General features: G+C 40.6%; 1 protein-coding gene across 1 annotated transcript in view; it reads right to left on the bottom strand.

The window, feature by feature from the left end:
* The window catches only part of slc39a10 (solute carrier family 39 member 10), a 34,465-nt gene extending 26,970 nt beyond the window's left edge, over positions 1-7,495 (bottom strand). The window contains exon 1 of the mRNA XM_034134650.1: positions 7,288-7,495. The gene's annotated coding sequence lies outside the window, so the exon portion shown is untranslated. The remainder of the gene's footprint in view (positions 1-7,287) is intronic.
* Positions 7,496-26,437: the final 18,942 nt, after the last annotated feature.

Below are 26,437 nucleotides of genomic sequence, written 5' to 3'. Positions count from 1 at the left end.
GTGGTGAGGGTGCACAATGAGACGTTACCAACACTGGCAGACAGTGTAAAATCATTACTCAACTGTCCACAACAAGCCAGTAGAAACTTAATGTCTAAGTGCTTTTGTGATTACATGGACAACCATCCATCACTTGTGCAAAACACTTACAGTAAAAAAAACAGATCAAGGCAGTCATTTTGACACGTGAAGCCAACAATCCTCTGATTAAAAGCTGCTATTCTGAGGACTTTGTCCTTAGCCGTATGGTAGGTCTCCTGCAAATCTCCTGACTCAAGTACCAGATTTACAGTCATGTACAAAGCCATAACACTTATTATATCAGACCAAAGACAAATATGTTTCAGTGCCAGTTCCACCCAACACAACTAGTAGGACCGCAGGTATTGAGTATTTTACAGACTATTTCATTAAAACTGGATACTAATACTTATGGAATATGGTATAAATATACAAAAGGAAAAATAAGAATGAAAACAAATTTTAAGAAACACTTTTTTACATACAATAAGAATACTATCCATCAAAACTAGAAACACTGGGTTTCAAGGCTCTGGACTAACTAGACCCCACCATCCCAATTGTTTTAAACTGTCAGAAACTGTTTACTTTGTTAATTTGCTTGGATTAAGGAAAATCTTGGAGTTAATGTTGCAATATAGGCAATATAAACTGAATGGGAGTAAAACACATCGTAATGTAAGGTGATGCAATGTGTGTTAACGTGAGCAAGCATCACTGTGATGCCACAATAAGATAACAGCTAGTTACAATGCTGGATTTAACACGCATTTGTTGTTTGAATCTGCGGACCGTGGAATAAACAAGCCTCAAAGTTCTTGTGTGGTTTAACATGTCTAAACCGGGTCACTCGACTATGTTAAGGAATTGTTTCTGCCTTAATATTAATATAAACAAATGACCAATACATGTCCAACCTTTTCAAGTCATACAAGCTTCCCCAGATAGCATTAAAAAAAACAAAGCTGCCACACCCTGTCACTCAGCAAATGCCTGGCATCCCTCTGTGGTTTTAAGGCTGCGGTCCACCACGACAAATGCTTGTCCAAATAAAAGCTATCTAAACAAGTAGCAACTTCCCCGAACTTCTTACTCATTCAAACAGCTGCTGACATAACAACAAATACCACATGAATTTCAGGTTTTGTAGGTTGAAGCCACTAAGCTGTCTCTTATCGAAGATGCTGTGTATCAAAGGTTAATCTAATAGTTTTCATCTATTTAATTAATAACCAACTATTCTTTTATAGATTAATTAGTAAGAAGAAGTCTCGGATCTCAGCTTCTTAAATTTGAATATTTTCTGGTCTCTTTGCTCTTCTATGACAGTAAACTATCTTAAGGTGGTTGGCAAAACCAGACATTTATGGATGTTATTCAAGTTTGTCATTTTTCACCATTGTCGGACATTTTTTAGACCAAAAAACCTACCAATACATCGAGCAAATAACTTGACAGAATTAGGAAAATCAAATAAATATACAGCATAGTTGCAGCATTGCAGTTCGTAGTGCTGACTTCCAAGTATGTAGGAGCCGCAAGGCAAAACAGAGTGGGACCCTCACAGCGAGGCACAGGTGTGTGGCTGATGCTCTGTGGCCTAGAAGCATATGTTCCACACAGTGTAAGAGTGTAAAATACTGCAAGGCTACGCCACACACAGACAAGTAAACAGAACAATCCGCTGCAGAGTAACACTGAAGAAATAACACCTTGGCAGGACACACACATTGATGCTTACCTCTCGTCACAAATACGGCAAAAAAGGACGGGAGCTCAGGCCACAGCCAAGTGTTCACAGCAGCACTAACATGAGGAGCAGGTTGAGTGTTTTGGGGCCTTTGAATCCAAAGACTTAACTAATTTGTACAGGGAGGAGGGGGAGGCACAGGGAGGGTGGGTGTGTGTGTGTTCGTGTGTATTTGAGCATTCAGGGAGTTGTGTCAGGGATCAACCACCTGACCAGACTCAGGGTGTGTGTGTGTGTGTGTGTGTGTGTGTGTGTGTGTGTGTGTGTGTGTGTGTGTGTGTGTGTGTGTGTGTGTGTGTGTGTGTGTGTGTGTGTGTGTGTGTGGTGTGTGTGTGTGTGTGTGTGTGTGTGTGTGTGTGTGTGTGTGTGTGTGTGTGTGTGTGTAGCAATAAGTGTACTATTGGTAAAACTGCTCATTTTACTTTTTGGCCTTGTAAATCAGTAATTTGAAATGTGTGCAATATATCCAAACGCCTGACCTCCTTGTTGGCTTGGACATTGGATGTAAAACCATCTTAGATTGGTTTGCATAAACATTTTAAATACATATTTTTCTTCTCGCCTGAAGCACTATTTTTTGGTGCGAGTTCCTGAGTGTTGGATATATCTAAACCCGCCAAATATATCAGCGCACAGACAGAAATGTGCATATATTCATGGACGGGAGGCTTGTGCACAGGTAGGTGTAGTTTGGTAGATAAAATCGTTCCTACAAGAAACCGCTCGAAATAAGGTCTGTGGATTATCTTAAGTAACCAGGTTGTTTGTTTTTATGAGCTTTTATTTTGTTTTCTTTGCCGCCTAGAGCAACAGAGGCTAAGTGCCATCTGGTTCCTTTATATTGGAGAAAAGGTAGATGCTTCCATGACGATATCTCCAACACCGTGCGACTCATACCAAAACTACTTAGATTGATAAATAGCACCAGTGAGAGTGAAGATGTATATTATTTTCTTTAGCTCATACACCTTATATGCCTATGCCTTGTCCTTCGGGCTTAGTCTGACATAGCCTACTGTACAGGTTGTGGCTTTAAGTTGGTGGGATACATATAAGTGTAGATTAAACTGATGTCTAAAATGAAGCAGACAATGCTCAAGCTAAAAGCACAGATTCTAAAAACCGTGAGCGCCAATAAAACAAGACAAGGCCTGTGTTTACATAACTCTTATAAGAAACCTGCAACAGTGACTTTCACCAAGAAGCTGTAATGTAAAGTATCAAGGTAGAGTAATACAAAAACAATTAAACTGTTTAACAATATCCAATGCTTATTGGCCTTTAAGGTAAGATGAGCTGCATCTCTAATTTGGGACTGATTTTGAATGGACACTGGCATTGAACCAAGAGACTAATGTATGCAGAGACCATTTAGCGTGACAGAAGATGTAGTTAAAATGTTGAATGAGTCCGGTACACTCTCAGGCTTTCTACGATTTTCCATTACTTGTCTCCCCATTTTTATCAGAGTTATAGGTAATTTTGAGACTAGAATATGATGTTATCTTGTGACCACTGAAGTATAAGGGCAGAGAAACAAAGCTCAGCTGACAACACAAGATTGTAATCAGCAAAAATAACCCACACTGGTTAAGATAGAGGCTGTAAATAATAATCAGTCACCTACGAAGAACACCATGCTAAGTCTAAAGGTAATTTGGTGTTGATAAGTCACATTACTGGTTAGGAGTTAATTGGAAGTTTCAATTATTGTCAATATGACACCATTCTATTGACACTTTGTCCTCAGTAAACCCTAGGAAACAGGTCATTTGGACTGTATACAATCAAGTTTTAACAAACTCCAAGCTAGGAAATGACCAAGGCAATCCTGTGTTAAGTTAACTGAGGCCTAGGCTCCACGGGAACGAAAACGGGTTGTATCCGCATATTTCTCTTGCGTATAGCCCTTTAAGCTGCACAATGCCGGAACGGTAGAAACGACAACGGGTCCAAAGGTGGATAGATCTGGGAACGGAGCGCTCTGGGGGGGTCCAACGGGGCCGTGTGGTAGCCTATACGGTCATCCGTTTCTGATAATGACGACGCAATAGCCCCGCCTCTCCCCACCTCTGCTGCTCACTCCCGCAAAAGTACACTGCACACTGAATTCAGATTATTTATCTTTATCTCGATATGGACATAAACGCGAGTGAAGTCTAATCTGACAGGACGGAGACACGCAGCTCCTCCCGCTGTGATGCAGCGGGAGCAAAACACACACTTCAAGTCAGATCATCACCCTTAGCTATTTTAATTACCTCTCAAACTACCTAAACTAGTTATAAATATGTTTATTTTTACTGTCGGGTTTACTTACAGGATCAGCTGCTGCATGAGACAGACATTGACGCTGTCAGAAGAGAGGAAAAAGAGACAGGCTCCGTGTATTTTATTATTATATATCATTATATCGTCGTTATTCATTTGTTTTAAAGCTCAATAAATAACAAAGAAGACCTTTGACCGGCACTTTTATAATTTTGTCCGGAAGATTTAAACTTTAACACACGTTGACCGGCGAAAAACTCTGCCCGGTTCCGTCGGCCCCCACCGCGGAGAATAAACAGAAGTGCAGCCATGACAACCTTTCTTCTTCGCTGCTTTTGTGGAGGAAGTTGCTGCTTTTGTGGAGGAAGTTACAGCGCCATGTACAGGCTCGGCATATGTACTGCAGCTTTTCCAGCGGTTGGATGTAAACGGAGCTGTCTCGTGTAGCAAGACACAATCCGGTGTATATTGCGTGTGGACGGAAGCTTTTTGGCGTTTGCGTTTGCGTTAATCCTATGCGTTTTGCCGTATGCGTTCCCGTGGAGCCTGGGCCTGAGTCTTCTTTCTTTGTATGCCATGTCTTTTTATGCTGCTGCAACACAAACATTTCCCAAATTGGGATCAATAAAGTTCCATCTTATCTTATCTCATCGAGAGTAATCCAACTATAAGCAAGCAAAGCAAACCTACAAACAAATTGGGAAATATATGATAAAAGAATAAGGCGTGTGGCGCAGTTTTGCTGCCGCTATCATATGACGAGCACTATCTCTGTTCCTACAGCGGTGATCTTGTCCGTTATCTCCCACTCAAGGGGAGGATAGTGCCTGATTCAACAAAATGCCTTTCCTACGTTTTCCTTACCAATTTAAATCACAGATAATCATTGCATTTACATTTTTTAATCGATTAAAACCACAAAAATATAAACAAGCTTTGGTTTCCTGTCCTTTTACAGTAAGCTTACTTTAGATGTTTAGTTGGCAAAGCAAAGATCATAACACAATTTCAGCAACAGCAGTGAGTGCCATTGTGTGTATTTGATATGAAAAGACAAATATGGTTGCAGGTCCCATCAGTGAGGGTTTGCTCAGCCGTGGCTCTCAATCATACAAATATAGGCCTACGTGCTGGGATTTACCTCTCACGAACATTGGAGGCTGTTAACTACATTACAAAGGCAACACTTATTCATGCAGCACTGTAAGCGTTTTAAAAATACACAATGACACACAATTGAGAGCTCTGAATAATATCCGTAAGCTGTACTTTCAAGCTGTATGCAATCATAAAGCGGTGCTGGTATGTTGTAAATAAGATTTGGTAATGCAGCTCAACACTTAAAGGCCAGTTTACTAGTCATGTCAACAACTGTTTAGCCTGTGGAAACGGTTGTATAATGTCTACTGTGGCTCAGTTAGGTAGGAACAAATAACCCTGATGATGGCCTCTGGTCCCACATCATGTGTTGAGTAAGCTCTGAATAATACTCTTAACATAAATAAGGTGTTGTGTTCATCCGTAAATGAGACCTGCATTGCTTATTGGCTAATTTAAAAAGGAACATATGTACATAATACTACCATTTTAATCAATATAGAGAATGTATGTCAGCATTGACACTTTATCGGAACGAACCTAATCCTGAGGGAAAAACGTTTCCTGAGGCTAAAGTTAGCAACAGGATGTTCCGCACTGAAAATGTACACTCTCCGACGCCAACATTAAATAATTATGTGCACTCTTTGCTTGATTGAATCATTGTAGTTATTGTAATTTCAACCAGTACATTGGTCATTTTGAAGTTTGGTTAGCTGTCTTATATTTTAACTTAGATTATAACTGATAAGAAAGGTTGCATAATGGCATTATACAATACTTGATAAAGATTGCTAACTGAGGAAGCAAACTATTACTTAACGCAGGCAAGGATTCAATAAAACTACTTAAAAAAAACTGCATCTTCTTCCATCCAAATGTTCTATAGTTTTCAAACAAATGTCCTTAGATCAAAATTCAAATGTACATTAGTACCAGAAGCTCATATAAGTCGACATTTAAAAAACAAATGTGTGAATTAATGAGTAATAAGCGTAAGCCTCTATCTGTACACTGAAGACTGTACACAGGGGAGTTGCATACAAACTGTTGCACATAACTTCTCCAATTCTGACAGTTTGTAAAAATCAACAAGGATGACAAGAACATTCCAAAACCCTTAAAAACAAGCAAAATCTCTGATCTTCTAAACACAAAGTCTAAAAAAAAAGCATTGAATTTGCGAGGTAACAGGCAACTTAAAATGAGTTAGCAGTGGTAAAACGCTAACGCTATACGTTCAATATTGCAGTAAGACACAATGACTGATTTAGGAAGATACAATGAGACTGTGTTGAATTAAATATTTTACACAAGAAATTGATGGCTACATTTGCAAAGATGTGAATAAAATGCAAGTCAAAAAAAGTATGCCTATAAGTTGTTGAATACTTTAACATCAATATTAGTGTTATTTAATAGCCTGAAGTTGAATTGAAATATTCACACAGGCACAATATAAGCATTGCATATGTGTCAAAGAGGTTAAGAAGACTTGTGTCAAATATGTATAAGACCAAAAGTAGTCACTAAAACCAGGATGTGTCAGACTAATTAGAGCAGTTCAATGTCATTCCGAAAGCAATTCAGTCTTATACGTGTGCTTTAATACTAAATGAGCCGGGCTGCTAATGAAACCCAGCAGCATGGATACCGCCTATCAGCTACCACTGCTTTACGGAGGGGGCTTGAACACTGCACGTGGTGCGCATAATGCAACACTGAGCACTACTCTTCTTCGTCATTGAAACGTGCCTACAAAAACCACAGCCTTTAAACCAAAACAAATATTAAAACGCCAGCACACATCTTGTCGCAAATATCCAAAGAGAGAGCCCTGAAAGCTGCCCGGGGATACGGAAGTTCATAGCAGGATCGTTTGTTTTGTTAGTCGCCCCTTTCGGACAGGCTAACGCTAAGCTAGCCTATAGATAGGAGGGTAACAATTCAGCCAGCTAACGTTAGCTAGCAGACACTCACAGGGAATTAGCTCACAGCATACAAAGAGCAACAATGACACATGCTGTCTGGTATTCCGCAACTTATGTTAACAATAGTGGTTTAGTACATCGACACGTTGTGGCAAACGCTGCCCGGGTCCATGTTGTGGGAGTGAATGACAACAAATGGGTTTTTTATATAGTTACCTCACTCGAGTGCCGTGTGCATCTCCTCTCCGCTCGGTACCAAAAAAGAGCCCGGCTTACGTCAAAGAACGGACGCCATTCACCAACGGCTCTTGCGAAAACTCCGTAAAGTCTGGGCAATGGGCGGACCGTCTGTCTGCGCTATCTGCGCAGGGCTTTGAGGAATGCACTGACGCTTCTTTCCGCCACATTTGAGTCTGGGCTGTCATATGACTGGCTGAGGAAATTATGTCAGGAACTCCACATCCGCGTCAACCGCCAAAAACAGCCATAACCGGTGTTTTGGCTTAACAGCACACCATCTACAGTCGGATGATGTCATTACTCTGACACTGTTGTTTGGGCGTTGTGCAGTGAAAAAGTTCACCGCAAGTTACAATAATTATTTAAATTATACATATTTCTCAAATACTAGTTTATAGCTTTATATATACAGTCTATGGTTTATAGTCTTGGCAAAGTAACAACTTAATACTACCAATAATAATATTAACGTTTATTCATACACCACTTTTAAAAACAAAATGTAAAAGTAACAGTGATTAACACAGTTAAAAACAGACAATGTTTAAGGGCCAAAAAAAGTAAAATATGGCAATTACAACAATAGAACTAGACAAACTAGAAAGCAAAAACATTAAAACGATAGAAATCAATTGTAAATGCTGTATGAATGTAAACTTCTTTAAAGGGGACCTATCATGCAAAATGCACTTTTGTACGTCTTTTATACATGAATATTGCCGCGTTTCCACTACACAGCCTCGCTCGGCCCCGCTCGGCCTCCTTTGGCCGCGCCCGGCCTCGTTAGGACCAGCTCACTTTGTGGCGCGTTTCCATTACAGTTTAGGAACCGGGTCAGTATCTATAGTAACAGTGTAGGCGGAGCGACGCTGCTTAAAACTGCCGTGACGTCATCTTCAATGCGACACAACAATGGAGATGTGAAAGCGATCGTTTGCTTGTTTTTTGCTGTGTGGTTTATTATCACAAGAAATAGACAAGAGTTGTTTCGAAAGAGGCGACGTATAGCAAGACGAGGTATAGAAGAAGCTGACGCGAGAGTTCGGGCAGTCCTCCTACGCCGCAGAGACTACAGGACGACTCGAATCACTACTAACTACAATGCTACTTGGTAAGCTAACGTTCGCTAACTAGCAATGTGTTTAGGCTCACTCTCCCTATACGACCAAAGTATTTCAAGTATTTAATTAATTGTAGCTACCACTTTTACGTATTAAAATATGTATGCTTTTGTTTGTGTATTTCAGAAGTTACCGACCGAGCTACCGAGTGGTGGAATGTGATTGTTCCATCTTTCACACACTCAGTGGGTGGAGAACTTCAGGATGCCTGAGGAAAACCTACGTGTAATACCTAAATATTCATTGTATTGTATTGAACATAAATACATCTTTTCTTTTTCACATACATGTGTTTGTCAAATTATTTAAACCAAAAAAATGTTATCAGAATTGACTATTTAGTAAATATTTGAATTTCAAGCACCAGTACTGCCCCCATAATAATAATCTAATAAATTAAGCAAATATCAAAGCAAACTATAAACATAAATACAAAAGTGTAAAACACAACAGAACTATATTCATAAATGCAAGTGTAAAAAATTGTTAACATGGATGGAGGCTAAAGTATCCACAGCATAAAATAATATGATTATGATGGTTTGTCTGAAAGACACAGCCTCAAGGTTCAAGGTTTTTTATTTTGTCATACGAACATAGCTAGTGTAGTTATGACAATGAACATCTTAGGTCACAGGCTCCTCCAACAGTGCAACACAATAACCCAGATCAACAGAAATATAGTGCAAGTAAATATTAAGCGCTGTGCACCGCTCTCTTTGTATAGGTGTTTTCTTTTGTTCTCTTCTCTTTGAAATATATAAGCAATGTGTTTGAGTCTAGCACAACGAGGGTATTACAATTGAGTAATTTTTCTACATGTATTTATCATGTATTCTTAATACCATTATGTAATGTTATGTTTTAGAGGAGGACCTCAAGCTAGCAAACTCAATTTCAAACAGTATGCAGAGTTGTCCTGCTAAAGAGTTAAAATGTATTATTTAACCAAGTATTTATTCTCTTATTTGCTTTAATTGCAACAGATGATAAAGGTTTCACTGTGATAAGTATTCTCTTAAATCCATAAACCCCTGTACAGTGCTTTGTGGACGATGGTGTTTATGATATTTCTGACTGCAGAGGGACGCCTAGATGATGCCATCTTTCTGTGCGATCGCTGGTGGGTGCAATTATTTATCAACAAGCAATAAGATAAGACATGGCATTGATTCTGCTGGGCCAGTTGCCGTTCCTGCAGGGCCAGATCCTCTCCTCCTCGGTTTGTGCTGTTGATGCAGAGGACGTTGTGTCCTCCTCGCTGTTCCTCCTCGCTAGTCCCAATGTAATCATCTAGAACAGAAACATGACTTGTAAATTCCACAAACTACTGCAGCACAATACTATAAATAGCAACAACAACTATAGAAAAGACAAACTGAACGTAAACAATGGCACATATGGTGTTAGCAAACAATAGCTCTCGCTAATGCTATCTGCCTAGCTAGCCTTCGGGGCTCCATCGGGGTTGTCGAACATAAATGTAAGGATAAAATAGACTTATTTGTTAGAAGTGAGCTTTAAAACAGATAGGGACACAAAGCAGGGACACAAAGCAGGGACACAAAGCTTTCAAGCAAATAACACAGCGTTAGCAAAAACGTACCATGCAGACTCCAGTAACGCCGTTGGAGAGTCCAGTGTCTGTGTAGAGACCTCCTGAAAGACTTTGATATTGCGAGTTGTCCCGTCGAGCACCCGCTGGACCTTATCATCTGCAATATAATGGACGTCGTCACTTCCTCGACCGACCATGGTGTGCTTTTCTTTGCCATTGTTGTAGCTCCTCCGTTAACAAAAATGCTGTTTGTAAAAATGGATTATCTCGCGCGCAGATTGTGACGATTCTCTCCGACCAATCAGCAGCCGAGAGCGTTGACGTCACAAACACAGCCCGGTTGCCTCTGGCCCTGGCCCCACGATTTTATGAGGCCAGAAAAACTGAGAATTAGGACCAGCCGGCCGGTACTAGGCCAAGTGGAAACGCAACCACAAACGGGCCGCTGACGTCACAGCCCTCTTAAACCGGGCTGCGCGCTGTAGTGGAAACGCGGCATATGTGTCCCCGGTGTTCCAGGGAACTCACCAAGAAAACACAACCCTCTCTATTTTCCTCCATACCCAAATCTCTAAAAAAGGGGCTGCAACGGATCTGATAAAAACTGATCCAGATTTGAACACTTCAATGACGTCACAGAAGTGGCGCTACGGCTATTGGGCCAACTCTCCACCTATCAGGGGAATGTGGGGTTGGGCCACGGCCGGCCATTGCCGCTCGAAAGCGCTGGAGACGCTGTAGTACATATGCCAGGCCTGTAAGTGGCGCTGTAGTCTGCCACAAAAGCAGCGAAGAAGACTTCCCGCCCATGGTTACCCTTCTGTTTATTCTCCGCTGTGGCTTTTTTTCTCCCTCCCCGAGGCAAGCGTTTGCTCCCGCTGCTTTAATTCAATGCAATCCCTCCCCGTCGAGGCAAGCACTGTAATTCTCTCCGGTTAGTCCACCAGCAGATGACAAACACCCACCTCTCCGCCTCTTCCAAGGAACGAGGGGACCGTGCGGCAGAGTTTCAGTTTCAGTTTCTTTCGCCGGTCAAGATGTCCGTTAAAGTTTAAATCTTCCGGACAAAATTAGAAAAGTGCCGGTCAAAGGTCTTCTTTGTTATTTATTGAGCTTTAAAACAAATGAATAACGACTCTATAGGCCTATAACAATATAATAAAACACGGAGGACGGAGATCTTTTTTTCTCCCCCTCTTGACTTGATCAGAGCACGGCTCCCCTCTCCTGCAGGGGGGCGTGGTCAGCTGCAGCTCACAAAATCAGCCCCGTAGACAGCAAACAGCACATAGAGCGAAATGAGGCATGGCTGAAATGCATGATCTGTTTGGTATTTTGAAAACAGAAACGTATAAATATACCTTATATAGGTATGGCCCTACAATATATCATTTAAATATAGCATGATAGGTCCACTTTAAGTAAGAACCAAACGTAATGCGGACAAAAATTAGAAAACTACATACTGAAATCCATCACATGAGGAAAGCAGAAATAAACTAAATGTGTGAGTTGAAACCAGCTGAATCTGACTTTTTCGGCAGGTTCCTTATTCCCTTACCAAAGATTTAACCAAACACACACTTAACATCTTGTTTTGTAACCCGTGGATCCACATTTACTACTTAAGCCCATAGTGTTATCAAGAAAACAATCTATTAAAACATGAGGAAATGGTAAGTATTTTTGTTTTTAAAGTTGGTCACAATAAACATCGTCAATAGTATTTTTTATGATCAATTCATGTGACCAATCTATTATTATTGATAGTTATTTATCTAATGGCTGATTGCAGTTTTATCACTCTAGGAAATAAATGCAAGTCATGACCGGCTGGTATGTGGGGCACATGACTGCCACGGATGACACAGAGATAAGACTGTCTTGTGTGTTGAGTTGGGGAATGTGGAGGCTTCAATCACCTTGGGAAATTATAAATTACACCAAGTAGGCCTTTAAGGCTGATTCTGATTTTTTTTTTTTTTTAAATACAAAATATTTCAGATTATATAATTGGTTAGTTGAATTCCTACATACAGTAGAGAATTCATTTGGTAACTAGGAAACAGTATATTCATAATAAATGCAATATAGTGCCAGTTTCAATCATGAAAACACTGTGTTATTTTCTGATTTGAAAATGAGATATGACTTTACTTTCAAATTGCTACAACATTTTGACACCGACCAACAATTCTGTCCTCCATAACTAAAGAAAGTGAGAACAGTCAACATTTGTATAAGGTTGGAGGCTGAAAACATTGCACAGGTATCAATTGTACATAAAAAATGCAATTTGTGATTGTTGATCTGCGTATGAACAGCGGCCACTGTGGTCCCAGATTATTTCCAAGTAATAATAATAATGCATACTAAAGACATACTAAATAATCTCTACATTCAGAGACAGAAGCTTTATGACCACTGTTTTGGGTTTAGTAAAATGTTTTCATGTATCTTTTTATGGGGACTACAAAAGTTACAGAATTCTAAAATCACAAGTCTTTTCCATTTTGTATCATAAACGGATCCCAATCTCCCAACAACAAAACATTGCCTTTTTAACATTTAACAATAGTGTTTTATATTTGGTATTTACAGTATATTTTGTGGTGTGTTTTATAGCTGTACAATGAGATGCTAAAAGATGCAAACAGTGTGTAGAGAAAGTCTGTCAAAATGACTGAGTAATGTCCCTTGTGTTACAATCATTTCGGATATTTGAACAGTAATTAACATAGCTGCACAAAACATCATATAATGGCTGTTATGAGTAGTATACGTGTTTATCACTCAAGGGTTCACTATCTTTCGGCTGACTTCTTTGACCTTTCTGCCTGGCCTCATACTTCCACTGAACTTTTTATACAGCATTTCCAAGCAATCAATAATTTAATATGCAGTGCTCCAAGAAATCCATCAGGTTTGGAAATTTCATGTCTTACCATATTATGCGGTATGGTGGAGAAAGGGCTGTGGACCATTGACCTTCACTGTCTGTGTTTAGGTGGCTGTGTGTGTGTGCAGGGGAGTGTGTGGTACTTCCTCCACACAGCTCATTTCTGTCGGCCCGGCACCAGCTGGGTCCACTGCCCGGCTCCTCCCCGCTCCATGTTCCCCCCTCTCACGTCGGCCGTCTCTCCTGATCGCAGGGAGATTAATATCAAGTGATTGGCAGCCGTGTTCTCACTTAGCACTCCAGTCATGGTGCCCTGGGGCCTCCGCCAGTCGTAAAGCAATGGTGGAAGTGCCATTTTGGCTCTCACTGTCATTTAGCCAGTACCCAGCCCCAGCAGACGGAGGATGAAAAGTGCCAACGACTGCATTGAATTATGAGCTCGACTCAGCCCCGGCCATATATACACCCCGGCACAGGGAGCTATTTCCTGCTGAAATGCCTCTTGCTGCAGATTACTGAGGTAATATTTTCTGCGCTGCAACTAGAGTGGTTATGGTCCGCGGGCAATTTACCTGAAGCAGATTTTGCCCACGACTGGCGTGAAAGGCGAGGCATTGACTCCGGCTGGAATTGCCCTTTTTATCACACAGTAGGTAAAAGGGGCAGGTGATACTTAATGAGGACAACACGTGTATCTGTTCACACCTGCCTGAAGCCATAAGGGCTTGAACAGCTATCTAGTGCATCATAACAGACACTGGTGATATATATGCATACGAGTCATATACCCTATTATAAACCTGCATACCACATGGTGGAAATAACCATTGGCCTGCATCTCATCTGTATGCAGGGGGAGTGGATGATAAAGGCTTCAGAAGGCTACACTTTCCAAATGTATTGATTCCTATATTATTGTGCGCTAGGCTACATCGAGGGTTGGGAGGGTTACTTTGTAAATGTAATCAGTTACTGATTACTAATTACATGGCTCTGAAAGTAATCCGAATACAGTTACGTGTCTTAAAAAAGTAACGTAATCAGATTACTTTTAGATTACTTTTGGATTACTTTCTTTTTCCATCACAGATGGGTATGTTTTGGTGTACAGGAGACACAAAAAGCAAAAGGAAACTGAACGTGTTTTTACTGTTTTAATGGCTTATCAAGAGCACAACTGAAACATAACATCTGAAACGATGTAACAACATAATACACTTTTTGGGGATGCAGCTTGGGATGTGAGGAGTGAGGGACACGGCTTAGAACGGGCGTGTCACCTTCTGTCCTGCCAGTGTTGGCAGGACATGAATTAAAATGTCGAACTCGGACTTCATTTTAAGGACATTTCGGCCAGGGGTGTAGAGCTATATTTGTTTAAAGCTCCCATGTCATGCTTTTCCGGTTATTACCCGTCCCCTTGTGTGTTATGAAGGTTTTTATGCATGTAAACGGTGTGCAGAGTCAAAACCCTGAAAGTACACCCTGTAGCGAGTAAAACTCTAACACAGAAAATACCTCCCCAAAACGCCTCGTTGGAGATACGTCACTGCCCATTTGATCCTTCCGGGTACCGCCTGATGTCATGCGGTACCCGGAACGAAATGGACCAATCCCGAAGAGCTATGGCCACACCAGCAGCGGCGTGTTCCTCCAGAGGTTCGAAGAACCGGCATTTCACAGACGAAAGCTTCCAAAACATTGCCCAGTTTGAGGCCGGATATGCACAGCTTGTTTGGACCGTTTGGAGCAGGGGAAGATCCGGGTACACAACCTGTAAGTTTGCATTGTTATTTGTGTATTTATCAAACAAGACTGTTTAAATGTGTAAACTGTGTTGGACTGCTAAGCCATTGACACAGTGCTAACTGTGCTAACTAAGTTGCTAGAGTTTCCATATATCAACTCTCATATCAGCAGATGGCCTTGCATACATGTATCTCATAGCAGGAGAATGTCTGCATTCACATACAAAATACCTATTGACAGTATACTCCGGGTGATTTGCCGTGCGGTCAGTCGCGAAACGTAATTACATTATAGCTGGCGTAGCGTGTATGCAACCGATCTAACACGGAGCTAGAGCTAGAGCTAGAGCTAGCTTTGGTCGGAAAAACATTTTTGTGATGCTACGTTGCTAGCGTTTAAATATATCAACTACAATGTCAGCAGATGGCCTTGCATGTTTGTCATGGCAGGAGAATGTCTGCAGTCACACACACGGAATACTCATACAGTATACTCCGGGTGATTTACGTACATTGTGACAGGACATATACTGCATGTATAGCTACGAGGCTAGCTGTATGCTAGCGCAAAACAATGTATTCATGACCGTTACAATGTATGACCGAACGTAGCAGACTACCCGTATAACATTGCAATTATAAACACGTTATTGCTAGCCTAATATGAACCACTAGCTTTTGTTCATAGTAGTTTTATTACTCTACATTATAGTTGCCGTTCCTCCGAGCTAACGTTAGCTACCAAGGTAAACAAAGCTAGGTTAGCATATTAGCTGACAAGCTGTTCATTAGATTGATTAGATAGATCCACACTCGGAAGGCCACAACGGAAAGACAAGGAGACATACACGAGTTTACAAAACCACGGCACATTTATTGTGGTAAATGCAGAGATACGTGGTCAGGGAAGAGGATTGCTGTGCTGCTTGGAGGGAGAGAGGCTGCCGTGTGACTCCCGGCAGCTGGCTAGCACCTCGGCTCCGGCCAGGTGTCCGTGATCGCGCTGATTAGCCTCTTCAGCTCCACCCCATCGTAAGACAAAGGCCCTGGGGCCGTCACACTCTTCTATAACAACAGTTAAAAATATATATATGTATATAAAATATACGCCATGATAAGACTGATGTTCGGCTGAGAGCAGCCGTTTAGACATGGGCGCAGCCTCTCTGGTGGTTGACTAATCAGAACAGAGTGGCCGAGCTGACCAATCGGAGCACACTAGGCTCACAGGGAGGGGGGGGCAAGAGCTCCAACGAGTCGTTTAGTGGAGAAAGTGAATACTGCTGAATACACATGCTTGACAGAGATGCTGTATGCGAAACCAATGTGAGTTTGGAAAATTGCACAGTATAAATCTATTTTAGTATACCTCAACAATGTAATTATGATCAGTGGAAATGGCCATGACATGGGCCCTTTAAGCACCGGATTGGCAAAACAGGAGAGTGTGTGCACTGTGCCTTGATCTATGAATTCATGTCCGTGACACTCACAGTATCTGCTGCCCACAGCTGTTTTATAGAAGGAAAACCTCCTTCACTTCATGAAATCTCTGCGGCATGAAGTAAGAAGATATGATTCTAAACTGTATTGAAGTAAAGATGTATTATTTTGAATTGTATTTTAGTGAACATGTTTGAACTGTTTTAAGTAATCACACTCCTGGGTCATATACACACCCTGTCCCTTTCACCTCAACACACCAGATGTTGTTTTTTAAGGTAGATTTGGGTCTCTTTTTATGGGGGCACTAAAGGTTTAATTGTTTGAAAAAGAAAAGTTTATGAGATAACTCCCCTGGAAAAGGTAGGGAGGGGAGATCGGGACGGAGATAAGAATTGACTTTTGACCTTAGGGGACTTTGGAATTTCAAGTCCTGGTGAGAACTATTGAACCCGGCCAGAAGCGAATCCAGCCAGTCAGGGCACTTGGGGGAGGTGGTCAGTTTAAACAGCTCCTCCCCAGGGGCTCTCTGATTCGCTTGGGAGTAAAGTGGGAAGGAAGAGATGACCCATCTCCGCCACAAAAGTAGATAGAAATACTGATGTTTGTGTGTGTAAAAATGCTTTTGGGTTTGGTGAGTGGTTTGATCCCGATATCTGTATCCGCTTCGCATCACAGACCTGAAGTCCAATTTCTTTTTGTTTGACGAGTTGGTTTGATCCCGACACATTTATCCGCTTCGCATCACAGACCTAAAAGCCCGGAGTACCCGGAGTACTCTGTATAACTTGTATATGTGTTTGGTTTCCTACTAGAAGTAAACTCAGATAATTTGTTATAACTTTGATTCCGATGTTTTCAATTCCTTTCTTAATTTAATAGAGATCCAGCCTCATCCAACGAACGGCGCGTAGCAGAGGTATTCTACTCCAACAGGCACCAGGAGGCAGCCTCTGAGAAGAGGAGCGTGCAGTGCCTTTCACGCACCGCCTTCACTGTGTTTACCTTCAGAGTCATTAGAAAGGCTAAAGAGCGACCGCAGGCTGATGTGTTTTAACCACACACACCTCTACACACACACACACACACACACACACACACGATTTAAACGCAGACTTTTGTTCCTCCATGTTTCGTTGTTATTGTTTCACTGAGCGGACCCGCACATTTTTTTCAAACGCTCCCTTTTTTGGTCCATCTGCGGCGGTAATAGGTTTTGTGCGCTGTGATGATTCGGCTGTACCTTTAGTAATGAATATTAAATGTTGTGAGGAAATCTTTCCACCAATAATTCCAATAAGTAATCCAAAATGTATTCACTTCAGGTTTACGAAAGTAACTGTAATCAGATTACTCGTTTTTCAAATGTAATGCGAGCTGAATACAGTTACTTGATTTTTGTATTCTGATTACGTAACGCCGTTACATGTATTCCGTTATAACCCAACCCTGGCTACATCGCAGGCTACTGCTAAGTTCATGTATATAAGGAACAGACACAGTTAGAGGCGCTACCATGTTTATTCCTATGAAAGTTTTTTAGTGACACATTTAGCCAAAATATTCCAGTTATCTTCCACATCCCAGGGGTCGGCAACCTGCGGCTCTCGAGCCGCATGCGGCTCTTTAAGCCCTCTGCTCTGGCTCCCTTGAGTTTAGACATAAATAAGAAGGAAATTAAATACAAGTATTTGAAGGACTATTTAAATGTTGTTGCACGGTTGAAAATGTTTCGTATCTTGTATTTTGAGGTGATACTGTGACACATAAATAAAAAACAAAACGGTTTTAATTAGGTCAACTAAAATATGCGTCACATCATGCTACGGTCCCGCACCAGCGCCTTTTCTTACGGGCCGTCTCCACAGCAGCGTTAAAAAATCTTGAAACGCTTCTGCCCATTCACTTTGAATGGGGTGACGTCACTTTCCCTCACTTTTCGCCGAAATGCATTGTGGGCAGGCGAGCGGAGATTCTCAGGATTTTCAAGATTCAAAGTTGAACAATGTTCAACTTTTGAAGCTGAGGTGGAAGCGGCAGCCAATCAAATCCCGTGTACGCAAATCTGGCAGTTCAAGCTCTAGCCAATCAAACGGCGTGTATGCTGGGAGACACATACCGCAGGTCATTTCCTCATATTCCAAAAAATGGAGGAGAAATTAGCGGTAGCGAATCAATCACCCGGTGCTTTATGACCAGACCTACCGGGATATAAACCGGAGGAGCCAGGCATGGAGGGAGGTGGCAGAGACAGTGGTATGTTTTCGCCTGTTTTGGGGAGTTTATATCCAGTTTACTTCGGGCTTTTTGGCTTCGTATGTCGCGGGCGGGAGATTCATGTGATTGGTTGATCGCAAAAAAATCCCCAAGCCTCAGATACGCCCACCTCCAAGATAACGCTGTGGAGACGGTCCGTTACAGGTGAATAACCTGACCCCCGGCTCGATGAGCGAACTATGGATAAATCAAAGAAAAGAAAAGTATCGGAGGAACACAGGATTTAATTCTGCGTGGACAGAGTTATATGCTTTCACAGCAAACGATGCTGGCTTACCGGTATGTTTGATATGTAGAGAGAAGTTGTCAAAGGTGCTGCAGCCTTTTACGTATCGAGGAAAAAAACGGAAGAGGAAGACAGCTGACGATCTTCAGTCATAATTCAATCAGTAGGCTAAACTCTTTTTAGGGTGCAGCAGCTATATGTTTTATTTATTTCAAAGTGGGTCAATTTTAATTGTATTCTTTTTTCCTTCAAATGTGCAGAGGACTACCCAAGTACTGTGTTTAATTTATTTTAAAGTAGGCCTGTGTATTTTTTTTTTATTCTCCTTATAAGAGTTCTTTGTTTCTTATTAGAGGTTAACAGTTTTATAAATAATAAAACCAAATGTATGTATGATATAACAATAAATACAACTTTATAAGCTTTCAAATATGTTTTGCGGCTCCAGACAAAACAAATTATTGGAAAAGGGGGCAAAATGGCTCTTTTGGTCAAAAAGGTTGCAGACCCCTGATTGGGCCGATAGAGCATAAAGGGAAAATAACTCTGATTTCAGCTATAAGCGCATTTTATAACTTTCAGGACCTAAAGATTTAGAAGAAGGGCTGTGTTCAGACTGAGAAGTTGGATTAAATCAAAAAACATTATATGCTGATTTACGGTTGTCTCTTTCTTATGTAAGTCAATGGGAAATGTCTTTTTGGGCCCGAAGACATAACGGACTGACACGGAAGTTGTTGTACCACCTTTTGGCCACCACAACTATTTTCTTTAACCATTATGTTGTGTTTGGGTGGAACTGTTTCAAGTTAAAATTATATAATAACTACGCTCTAGTTTTTTTTATCGGAACAAGGCTTCATGATATCCTCCACAACAGCTATATAAACACTACAAAACTGATTTTGACAATTTTAGCCAAGTCTGAAGGTCTTGGCTAAAAAAAAGTGTATAATCTGGTGTTCGGGTCTGGGAAGACCAGCATAATTGTTGTGGGTGATTTATGGATGCAAACAAGAGACAGAATGATTTGAATTTTATCAGACACCGAATCTATAGCATTGAAAATATTTACTTTGAAAATCATGTATCTGAATTTTTTTGTGAAATACAAATCTGAAATATCTTGATACGCAATTTCAAAAGCTGAATTTCAATGTATTTGATTCAGTGCATCATCCGGGCTACCCAGACAGGGTAAGCAATTGAGCCTGAATGCAATCGTACCAACTTCTGGCCCATCAGAGCCAAGCGGCGAACTCCGGGGCAGTGCCGTGAAGCCCAATGCTGCAAACTGTAGGCGATGGATGCACATGGGAGCAATTCCCGTAGACCCTTTGTTAAAATGTCCAACTTAACATCAGAAATAAACATGTTTCTAGCCTGGATCCAAAAAACCATATTCTATAGTTAGATCCCCCCTGCATGACAACGGGACTGCTGCTCCTAGCTCCTCTGTCTCTCTGCTAGCTCCGTTAGCTCCATTAGCTCTGTGATGCTACAGGGGCTCAGCTCATCCGGAGAACGCTACTTGAACTCGGCCGTGTTTGTTGTGTTGGTTCCTGGTGGACTATTCGTCATGCAAATATAGGACTTATCTGCGGTTAGAACAGACCGTCCATGAATGCAGTTTCTTCGGTAAGTCAACCCCGCGTACTTTATGTTATGTTACTGGTGTTTTTATTAAGCTAACGTTAATGAATGTTTAGAGTTGGGTTAGCATTTGAGCAATTGGTAGCTACATCTGTGCTAACGATGCTATGCGTAGCATCCAAGTTAAAACGTAATAGAGAAGTGTAAAACATTAATTGGGATGCTACTGTATACCAAAAGGCTTCTGTGTGAGGTTGGTAAAATAAGGTCATCCTTGTACATTAGATAGTTAGTTTGCTAGTTAGGTTACTGTATGCATTGTTAAGGTTCATTTAAATTCGCTATGCTCTACTATAGCATGAAATAGACTAGCTAACGTCAACGTATTGTTGAAGAGAGGCTTAGTGTATATTAAATTAACCTCACAATAAAATGTGTGTATCTTTAAAATATGAACGTCACATTTCAAGATGGTCCAGAAATAACGCTCACTGAGATAGGCCTATTGTAATATGGTTTGTTGAACTGGAGTTATTTATTGCAGCTAACCGCCTATCTGACGAACGAACCCAAACATCGTTGTTTTTATTCATATTATTGCCAATGCCTCTTTTCATTTTATTATCATCACACTTGAGAAACAGACTTATTGTGGCTGTAGAACGGAACATGTAACTTAATGCCTGCATTTAAGGACGATGAATAGCGTAGTCAATGCTTTAGTGACAAGGAAATGATTTGTTTAAATATTAGATATGACGTTATCTGTGACTTCAGTGAAAATTAAGCTTATCCGTTGCATTGCATTTGTTGAATAGGTTTGTGTCTTCCCCTTACGTGTGTGATACATATGAATATGGCATATGAAAACCAATTAATTTGACTGACTCGTGAAAAACTCATCCAAAGTAACAGTAAAATAAAAAGGACCCAAACAATAATACACAATCAAACTGATAAGATACAGTATAAGGACTGTGATATCCAGCAATTTCTTAAGTATAACAATAAGACCCCGTTTACACAAGGACGATACGGGTTGTATCCGCATAGTTTCTCTTGCGTATCGTTTACACGAGGCCGTAACAAAACGATAGAAACGGACCCCGCAAACGATAACGGGTCCCAAGGTGGATAGATCTGCAAACGGAACGCTCTGGGGGGGCAAACGGCTCCGTGTGTACGCCTCTATACGATCTTTTTTTTGATAACGATGAAATAGCCCCGCCTCCCTCTCCCCACGTCTCCTGCTCAGAGATCAGCTGCTGGGCTGTCAGAAGAGGGGGAGGAAAAGAGAGGCTCCGTTTATTATTCTTATATTATTATATAGAGTCGTTATCAATTTGTTTTAAAGCTCAATAAATAACAAAGAAGACCTCTGACCGGCACTTTTCTAATTTTGTCCGGAAGATTTAAACTTTAACGGACATGTTGACCGGCGGTGTTGGAGCAGAACACCTCTGCTACGCGCCGTTCGTTGGATGAGGCTGGATCTCTATTAAATTAAGAAAGGAATTGAAAACACCGGAATCAAAGTTATAACAAATTATCTGAGTTTACTTCTGGTAGGAAACCAAACACATATACAAGTTATACAGAGTACTCGAGTACTCCGGTCTTCAGGTTTGTGATGCGATGCGGATAAAGGTGTCAGGACCATCCAACTCATCAAACAAAAAGAAATTGACTTCAGGTTTGTGATGCGATGCGGACACAGATATCAGGACCAACCAACTCACCAAACCAAAAAGCATTTTACACTCAAAAACAACAGTATACATATCCCTATTTTGGGGCGGAGATGTGTTGACTTGTTCCCTCCCCCTTTTATTCGACAGCGAATTAGAGAGTCCGTGGGGAGGAGCTGTGTGAGCTGCTCACTCCCCCAGGTGTTTTTACTGGTTGGATTCACATCTGGTCGGGTTCAATACAGCGAATCAGAGTTCCGACCAGAACGTGAGATCCTAAGTTTCACAAGGTCAAAAGTCAACCCTTATCTTCGTGGGGATCTTCACTCCCATACCTTCCCATGAGAGCTCTTCACATAAACCATCCCCCCTCAGACATCCAAACCCCTCTGCATACATTTAATGAGGTCTTTAACGACTTTAAAAACAACATCTGTGTGTGGAGGTGAAGGGGACAGTGTGTGTGTATGACACAGGATCTCTGGGTCAGTGAGTTTAAAAGTGAGAATAACATTCCTATTATAAAGTGGTTACCCAAACCCGTTGTGATTACCTAAAACAGTTCAAACAATACATGTTCACTAAAATACAATTCAAAATAATACATGTTTACTTCAATACAGTGTAGAATCATATCTTTTTACTTCAGCGGAAAAAAATGTTAACGGAAACTCTGCCGCATGGTTCCCTTGTCCCTTGGAAGAGGCGGAGAGGTGGGTGTTTTTCATCTGCTGGTGGACTACCGGAGAGATTTACAGCAGGAGCACACGCCGTCCACCGCGGAGAATAAACAGAAGGGCAACCATGCTCCGGGGTCATCTTCGCTGTGTGTGGTGTATTTTGTGGCGGCAGCAGCGCCACTTACAGGCCCGGCATATGTACTACAGCGGGTTGAGCGGTCTCGTGTGAACGGACACGTTAATTGAGCCGAATGCGTGTGAACGGAAGACTTTTTTGAAAAGGCATACGGTGCGTAAACGCAAACGTTTCCCGTGTAAATGGGGTCTAAGATTATGACCTGTTTTTAAAAGAAGATAAAAAGTTGTTTGCATGTAAAGAAGTCTGTAACCCACACATGTAACTTTACATCTGTTTGTTTAAAGTTTCCTTAAGGTGATCCAGACAGGCTGGACCAGAGGAGGAGAGACAGATCTGGACTCCTCACAGCAGAGAACTTCAGCACGGATTCCAAGGTACATATACCTTTTTCATAATTTACAAAGAATGCATAAAGTTATTGGTTTTAAAAAATAAAGTAATTACTCTAATACACTGATATACATGCCATTAAACATGACTAAATACTAGATCAGTCGTTCTCAACTGGTGGGTCGCGGACCCGTTTCGAGTGGGTCGCGATGTGTGAGTGAAGAAAAGAAAAAAGTCACACTTTTATTTTGAAGGCGCGATTTTCTAACGCTGTGCATGCAGTAGGCGTTGGACTGGAAGTACCGGAGACCATAAACGGTTTTGAAAACTTCTGTCACGTATTGATAATCTTCTCAATAAAAGAGATTGTTGCCGGAAGTCCCCACGGAGAATAACTTTGCGGTAGAACTATTCTTTATACACCCATGGGTACAACTTCAGATAAAAATGAACACATAATGAAATATGACCCCCGGTTTGATGATTGACAGGTCACAGAACAATGGGGGCTATTTACCCTACCCACAATTTAAAGTGGACCTATCTATGGAGCTAATTTCCTGCCATAACTCCACAAACAAACTAAACAGGTTTTACAAATGCCTCATGATTCACTAACAAACACAATGTGGTAGCAAATACAAAACACCATCTACAAACTAATGCATTAGTTTTGCAAAGAAAAAACGTATCTATCAAATAAACACATACCATTATTCTAATAAATCATGTTTCATAGACAAATTCAGCATAGGTTTTACAAGTACACACATTTTTTTTACAACTACAACACTTATTTTTACAAGTACAAAACTTGTTTTTACAACTACAACACTTTTTTTTACAAGTACAAAACTTTTTCTTCTCACGGCGGAATATTACTGCCAAAAGTCACGTGACTCACTCACGTGACTTTTGGCAGTAATATTCCGCCGTGGTTGTGCTCATACACACTCACACATGCTCACTCACACATGCTCCACGGCAGCAGGGGGCACTACTGAGTCCATTGGGAAGGCGGGAGGTTGAGCAGAGCATGGAACAGCCCTTGCCAGCCTGATGACAGCGGTGTTTCTAGCGATCCAGCATCTGAATTTAGCGATCACAACGAAAACAGCCAAGACACATATTGAGCCCAGAAAATGAATGTTCTTAGGGCTGTAAATATAATAAGCCTTTGTCTAAAATAGACAACATTGTAACTAAGGAGATTTAAACTATACAGCGATTCTGCACTCGGTCAATCAGCTGCTCTTCATTTTCTTTCCTGCTATATTCAATGAGTGATACAAATATTTTTTACCATACGTTCTGAATAAAACTGATACTGTTGGACTCGGTACTAATTGACTGCTACCAGAAATAAAAGGAAGTACTTTACTGTGTACTTTGTGAGTAATCCTCTGTCAGAGTCCCCTCCATAGTACATAATGCATGTTTTTTGCTATCTTTGATGAATGATAAAAGGGTCATTCCAGAATTGGAGGACAATTTAGACACCAACATTTTTGAAAAATGAACCTTTCATTTTATTATTTTTTGTTATGTATTTAGGAAAAACAGATAATAAACCATAAAAAAAAGTGATTTGCCCAGCTAAGGCATCAAATGTATATTTTCCAATGAAGAATTAACCCTGTTACTCTAATTATAGTAACAGGGTTGCAAGTAACAGGGTTGAAAATCAATGCTAATTTTAGCTTTTACCTCAGGAATTAATGCTAGCTGCACAATGTAATGCTATTGTCAAGGAATGGACACACTTTATATTATATTTATATTTATATATATTTAACAAAAGAAAGATACATTTGAAATTAATTTGTTTTTGTCTCATAATTTGAGTAACAGGGTTGCGTTTGTATGAGTGCCACACTCCTTCAAGAGTGACAAGATTGGAAATATATTACAAATAAAAGAGAGGACTTAGTTTTGGTCTACCCATGGTAGTAGCACATGGCTTGCTGATGTCCTTTCCACTGTGTCATGCGACAAACAGTTTTTTCACTTCCTCTGCCAAGCTAAAAAGGTTTCGGTAGGGTTGCGCGCATGTTGAGGGACACACCTTCTGTGCAAAATTACTGTTATTTAAAATGTGTTTATGATTTAACAAATTGATTTTACCATTACAAGACACATATATCAATAGAATAACACCAAAAAAGTAAATAAAAACCCTATTTTAAATGTTATAGTTGACATGCAAGTTGGTCACCAAGAAGCTGGGACAAGAGAAAAGGGCAATTTTAGGGGGTGTTCGAGAGCTATTTGATATTTTAAATAATATTTTGAAACCACTTTTTCTACAACTTTATATGCATCTTGTCTCAAGACAAGTATATTTAACACAACAAGTGCATGTCTTAGCTTTTTGGGCATGGATTATTAGATTTTTTATATGGGGGACATGAAATGTCCTCCAATTCTGGAATGACCCAAAAATAAAATGTTACCATTAGTTCTTAATGAAATTGATACGGTTTGACTTTGTATTAGTAAGCCTACTACTAACAATACATTGAAGTACTTTTACTGTGTTTTTTTTGAGAAATACTCTGTCAAAGTCCCCTCCTGAGAACAAAATCAAGCCACTTCTTCTAAGTTTGATGAGGGAAAAAAACATTTAATGGGTGATGTAACATTAATGACAGACATAATATGAGGTCCTTGGCACTCTAGAGGGGTCATTTTATGATCATGGGGCATCACCCTTACAGCATCAGGACAATATCATATGGAGTCAGATACTGGAAGTGGGCTGGAGGCGTTAACTGGGACTGATGGAAGGATGAGGCTGATGAGACTGAAGAATCTGCGAGGAACGAACTAGCGGCAGAGGAATAATTATATATTAAAAGACAGCAGCATCATAAGAGGGCAACCATGTGACAGAGTGTGTTACTTTGCTGAAGGATATTTGTCAACAGCTATCCATTCCAGGCCAGACTCTAAAGACTTTCCAAGGTGTGAAAATGCTGCTGCCGGAGTACTGACTGGAAGTATTGCTGATATCATGTCTACCATCCTCTTAAAATACTCTGTCCAACAATATCAGTCTCAGGAAGAAATGTTTTTTAACGCTTATTAAAAGAAAAACATGCATTCTTGTACTCAGGAGGGGACATTGACAGAGGATTACTGGAAAAGTACACAATAAGTACTTCATAGTACTTGTGGGGGTAGTTTCAGTAGTACTGAGTCCAACAGGATCAATCTCACGAAGAACTAATGGCAACAAAAAAGAATTCCCTCATCAAACTTAGCAGAAGTGGCTTGATTTTGTTCACAGGAGGGGACTTTGACAGAGTATTTCTCAAAAAATACACAGTAAAAGTACTTCAATGTATTGTTAGTAGTAGGCTTACTAATACAAAGTCAAACCGTATCAATTTCATTAAGAACTAATGGTAACATTTTATTTTTA

Source organism: Trematomus bernacchii, unplaced genomic scaffold (genome assembly GCF_902827165.1).
Source record: "Trematomus bernacchii unplaced genomic scaffold, fTreBer1.1, whole genome shotgun sequence".
NCBI lineage: Eukaryota > Metazoa > Chordata > Actinopteri > Perciformes > Nototheniidae > Trematomus > Trematomus bernacchii.
The sequence above is the reverse complement of the archived record's forward strand: the minus strand, read 5'-3'. Positions and strand labels throughout refer to the sequence as shown.